Source organism: Dioscorea cayenensis, chromosome 7, assembly GCF_009730915.1.
Source record: "Dioscorea cayenensis subsp. rotundata cultivar TDr96_F1 chromosome 7, TDr96_F1_v2_PseudoChromosome.rev07_lg8_w22 25.fasta, whole genome shotgun sequence".
In the NCBI taxonomy this organism is placed as follows: Eukaryota; Viridiplantae; Streptophyta; class Magnoliopsida; order Dioscoreales; family Dioscoreaceae; genus Dioscorea; species Dioscorea cayenensis.
In genome coordinates, this window is record NC_052477.1 from 17,960,438 (window position 1) to 17,966,204 (window position 5,767).

The 5,767-nt window shown below is 44.9% G+C and overlaps 1 non-coding gene across 1 annotated transcript; it reads left to right on the top strand.

Moving 5' to 3' along the window:
* Positions 1-5,660: 5,660 nt before the first annotated feature.
* On the top strand, positions 5,661-5,767 carry LOC120266120. Its single transcript, XR_005537962.1, has one exon. It is a non-coding gene; the product is annotated as a small nucleolar RNA R71 (small nucleolar RNA).

Genomic DNA, 5,767 nt, shown 5'->3' on the forward strand with positions numbered 1-5,767 from the left:
ACCACATAACGCTCGGTAAGCTCTCTGCAGGGTCAACGCTCCGGGGTAATTTGTCAGTAACTGGGAATACTCCTCAGTGTCTGTAAATGCCTCCTTGTATAAACCAGGCTGAACTGAAAACTGAGTGATGCTCATGCTATGGTAATGTCCAAATGCTCTGAACTGAACGGTGATAAGTGCTTGTGCGATACGAATGCGAAGCGTTCATTCCTTATGTTGAGCATTACTTTTCTCTTGTTTTTACACTAATATGTGTGTTTTTATGTTACTTTTATGAAGGTAGGGTTGTGAGGCCGAGTATGAAGGAAATAGGCCAATGTGGATCACAATGCACCGATTTTGGAGGAAATCTTGGTAAGGTTCAAATGCGAAGACATAGGTCGATGTGTAATGCTAGAGTGTGTGCCAACCTCCTCGTATTTGAGTTGGCACATCCATTTGGAGGGGCACAAAGGCAGTTACACTTGAGCACTCAGACTTATGCATATAGAACAAGAGTTTCGCCAACATGTACACCATTGAAGAAGCAAGTGATCCACGACGTGAATGTGTGCCCGTTTGCGTTACCCCGGTGAAAGTATGGAATTGGGAAGCTATTCAGGTCGAGTACTGTAGCAGAGCACTGTAGCAACACAGTAATATGTATTGTAGCAGCACTGTTCACAGCCGGCTGAGAAACCAGAGAAACAGAGAATCCACACGGGCGTGTGGAAATTATCCACGCCCGTGTGGAAATTCCGCACGGGCGCGTGGAGCATCCACGCCCGTGTATTCGCCCGATTCCACCCCTATTTAAAGCCGATTCAGCCCCGATTTTGTTATTCTTTTCTCCATCTTTTCCCCAACTTGAGAGAGGGCTTCGGCTAGGGTTTCGAGGGGCATTGGCCAAGGTTTTGGAGAGGTTCTACGGCTCCAACATCGTCATTCCTTAGGAAGAAGGTTGGTAGGGGAGCTTCCGTCGAGGCGTATCCTATACCGGACGAGGGAATCCTTGGACGTCAAGTAGAGGACTTTCCACAAGACCATCGACACGACTATCGAGAGGGTTTCTTTATGGATTCATTGCTTTTACATTCTATTTCTTTGATTATACTTAGCTTCATGGAGAGGTAAACCCCTAGTGGGTACTCAGGTATTGTGAACCCTAGGATGTATTTGTTTCTTTGAACCTCTTTATTATGTCTTCAATAAATTGATGTTTATTGTGAGTTCCAACCTTGAATGCTTGATTCTATGAACGTTTCCCCTAGAGTGATACTAGGGTTGAGAGTTCTTGTTGGTGACTTTGTGAGTGAGTGACACACCACGAGCGTTAGTTGGAGAGGGTTGAGAGGGTGAGTCGAGAGGTACTGGAGCGTCCCCTTTCCCCTCTGGCGTGATAGATTCTACCTCCGTTCCTCGAGTTCTTTGCGGTCATAATAGAGTGAATGGTCTAAGGGATGAACTTCCGCTGAGGCTTAGTTGCGCGTGCAATGGAGTGAAGCGTTGAGATGATCTTAGTATCTAGGGCTTAATTGTGGTTAGGGACCTTCCACCTGGACCATAGGGTTATATCTATATTAAGGAAGAGATTTATCACTTGGAATCCCTAGAACCCATTGCAACTCTATACGAGTACGAGGTGTTGAGATTGTTCGATTTCTCCTCCGGGACATGTATAGAGTTAGGCATAGTTGACCTTAGATTTGGGACTATGTAACTGAGGATTTCCATGACTCACAATTGCATTGATTAGGAACATAATAGAGGGTTCTTGCACTTGAAACAATTATCCTAGGCCGAGCATTATCTAGGTACCCCATCTCTATCGATTGCGTTCTTTACTTTTGCTCTCTTTCTTGTTGCTCTTATTGTTGAGAATTGAATCATTATCACACTCCTTATCATTGATCTTTAACATAGCTAAGAATCAAATTAAGTGTTTTTACTCCCTACTCCCTGTGGAATCGACCCCGCTCACCCGGGATTATTACTTCGACAAACCCGTGCACTAGCGGGATATACGCAAGGGGACCTTGTCAAACGGCGTCGAGGCTGTCGAATCTCGCATAAGATCTATCGAACTCGAATGACAATAAGACCTCAAGTGTAAGCTCACGAATGACTGGCTCCCTAGTCAACAATAACTGCCTTCATCCACCCACCGAAACGAGATCCTCGACCTCATCTGTGAACTCATCTCCCTGTTGTAAATCTCTCAATATGCTCGTGTCCAGGAATCGAGTCTGTCTGAATTGAAGTCTTGACAGATGCTCAAAATGAGCCTAATGCTAGGTGATAGTGAATCTCATGCTCTCGGACTCGGGGGGATAACTCACGCGGCCGTTTCTCAGCTTGCTTCTTTGACAGAGGTGTCATAATCTGCAAAAGTTAAAAGAAAATAGATCAAAACAATTAATTAAGTAATGTTGCAAAAAACCACACGGTAGTGTGGAATTTTCGCACGCCTGTGTGGATCCACGGGGCGTGAAAAACGCATGGCAGCGCCTTAAAAATCCAAAAATACACTGTTAAATCACTTCTAACTTCGTTCTAAACATGCATAATCATTTTCATTTTAGAAACAAAGCATTATTAACTAGTTTCGTAGATTAAGATCAAGAATTGGCGAAGAAAATAAAACAGAAGATAGGTCTTACTGACGAGTTGAGAATGACAACCTTGAATCGGTCGAAAAACCAAGTAAAAATCCTTCCTAATCGGCAATGCGAGGTTGGGAAATGATGTGAGAGTGCTCTTAGACGAAGGGAGAATGTTAGGATGAAGTGGAACGACGATCCTTTAAAAAGAAGTCGCAATTCTTGACATTCTGTACGTCCGCACGGGCGTGCGAAAAGTACCCATGCCCGTGCGCCTCCATAGGAGAGAGCCACAAGGCAGACGCTTGCCCCTGTACGCTCTCAGGATAACACTCAATCTTTATAAACACAACCACACGGGCGTCAGAAAATACCCACGCCTATGCGCCTGACCCACAGGGGCAGCCGCACGCCCCTGTGCTTTCTCTATCCAAGCGAGAAAAATCGCTAAGTGTTCTGCGCACCCGTACGGAAATTCTGCACGGGCGTGGAAATTCACAGGCCCAACTCACAGGTGCAAGCGCACGCCCTTGTGCCTTCTCAGGATGGAAAGAGCTCTTTTGCAGAGTTTTGCACGGGCGTGCGGAAATTAGCCACGCCCGTGCATTTTTCACAAGTTCACCTACAGGGGTGAGTCCACACCGCTGTGTGCTCTCGGGATATATTACCAAGTCTTTGCAGGAAAATGCACGTTTGTGCGGAAATTACCCACGGGTGTGGGGAAATCACAAGGTCGCTCACAGGGGTGAGTCCACGCCCCTGTGCCTTCTCTGGATGAGCTCGGAATACAGATCCACGGGCGTGTGAAAATTGCACACGCCCATGCATGTTCCTTAGATGCCTTAAAAACTCTGCAGGCTCTGCAGAAAATTCCTGAACATGTTTACACACTCAGACCCTATCCTATTATTCAAACTATACTAGCGAAAAACATGAGAGATAGCTCAAACGACCAAAACTTCGGTAAATCCACATTAAAACACACGATGAAAATAAAACCCAGAATAAAATCACAGCAAAAGCATCTAAAAATCAAGACACCAACACTTAAAGCCTTATTCATGCAAATACTAACTAAAAACTAGAAAAAATTAAAAACTTGGGTTGCCTCCCAAGAAGTGCTTGTTTAACATCACTAGGCTTGACGTAGCTTGTCTTACCTCACGGGGATTCATAGATGAAGGTCGCCCTCTTGCCCATAGCTTGAAAGCATGATGAACAAAGTCTCTTGAAAATAGAGGGCTAGTTATCGGGCTTGGGACCACCTAGCAATGGTGCATCCAATTTGTTCAGTTCACGAGCATCTCCAATAGCCTTGGCGCATTTCCGATGGCATCTCCTCGACCTCTTCATCTTCCGAAGCACCTTCTTCAGGATCCCCGGAGTAGGTGGTACTTCTTCAGTCTAACCAAGCATCATAACTTCATTTTCCATCTCTTGGTCGAACAAACCCTCGTACGGGTCTCGATTGAACATTTCCTGCATGTATTCATCAATAATCTCATCAGCAGTGTCTAGGAAATACAAAGTATCATCGAAATCAAGAGAATGCCGCATGGCTTCAGCAAGGGTATGTGAGCTTGTCATCTCCAACTCTCAATGTTAGCTCCCCACCATTTATATCAATCAATGCCTTGGAAGTCCACAAGAATGGTCTCCCATGTATCAAAGGTACATCCGCATCCTCATCGATGTCTAGCACTACAAAGTCAACCAGAAAAATGTACTTGTCCACCTTGAGAAGTACATCTTTGATGATACCCCTCAGATGTCTCACCGTTCGATCCGCCAATTGCAAAGTCATTCGAGTGGGTCTAGGGTCGCCCAAGCCTAGCTTCTGAAAGAAGATGTATGGCATGACGTTGATACTGGACCTTGAGTCCACCAATGCCATTTCTTCACCCAAATTGCCAATATTACATGGAATGATGAAGCTTCCCGGGTCTTTCTTCTTGTTCGGCATGTTCTTTTGCAACACTGCTGAGCAAGACGCATCTAAGATCACTGAAGTACTCTCCTCCAACTTCCTCTTGTTAGTCAACAAGTCCTTCAGAAATTTTGTATACTTAGGCATTTGGTCTAATGCCTCAACAAAAGGAATATTGATGTGGAGTTGCTTGAACAAACTCAGGAACTTCTTGTACTATTCATCCTCTTGGTCATTCTTCAATTTAGAGGGATAAGGGATTCTTGGCTTGAAAGGTAGGGGTGACTTCTCTTTCTCTTTGCTTGCTCCCACCTCAACCTCTATAACCTCGAGTGTGTGTTCACTGGGCCTCTCACTCGGAAGACTACCTTCAACCTCACGACCACTTCTTAAAGTGATCATCTTCACATGCTCTCTAGGATTAGTCTCAGTATTACTTGGCAAATTTCCTTGTGGCATTTCCGATAGAGACTCCACAATCTGCCCCACTTGATTTTCATGATTGTGCAAAGAGGAGGTGTGGTTGCGAAGTGTAGCCTCGACTAATTCAAACCTTGTATCTGATGAATGCACAAACCTAGTTAAGGCCTTCTCCAAATTGGTAATTTGGGTCTCCAAACTTGAAGTTCAATTTTTTATGTTTGGGCTTGTTGTTGTTGGAAACCCGGTGTCCCCATGGCCTTTTGTGGACCTTGGTTGGTCCACGAAAAATTGGGATGATTCTTTCAACCTGGATTGTAGGTGTTGCTATATGGATTCCCTTGGTTCCTCATTGCATTACCCACAAATTGACATTCTAAACCGAAGAGTCATCACCAATAGAGATCGGGCAATCGGAGGGAGCATGTCCTCTACCACACCCGGTGCAAGTAGTCATGGCCGCCACTCTATTCAAAGTTAGAAAATCTAACTTCTTACTCAATGATTCCACTTGAGCTGCCAATGAAGTTAATGCAAGTATCTCATGGAGCCCGGCCACCTTTTTCTTATCCCTAGCATTCCATTGGTAGTCATTTAACCCCATTTCTTTAATTAGTTGGCGGGCCTCACCGGGGGCCTTGCTACCTAAGGTACCTCTTGCTACCACATCTAAGAGTTGCCTTGTACTTGGATTCAACCTGTTGTAAAAGATCTGAACAATCATTTACTCCGGGAATCCGTGTTGCGGGCACTTTCTCAGGAGCTCCTTGAACCTTTCCCACATCACAAATAGAGACTCCAATTCCGACTGTACAAAGGACGAGATCTCGTTCCTAAGCTT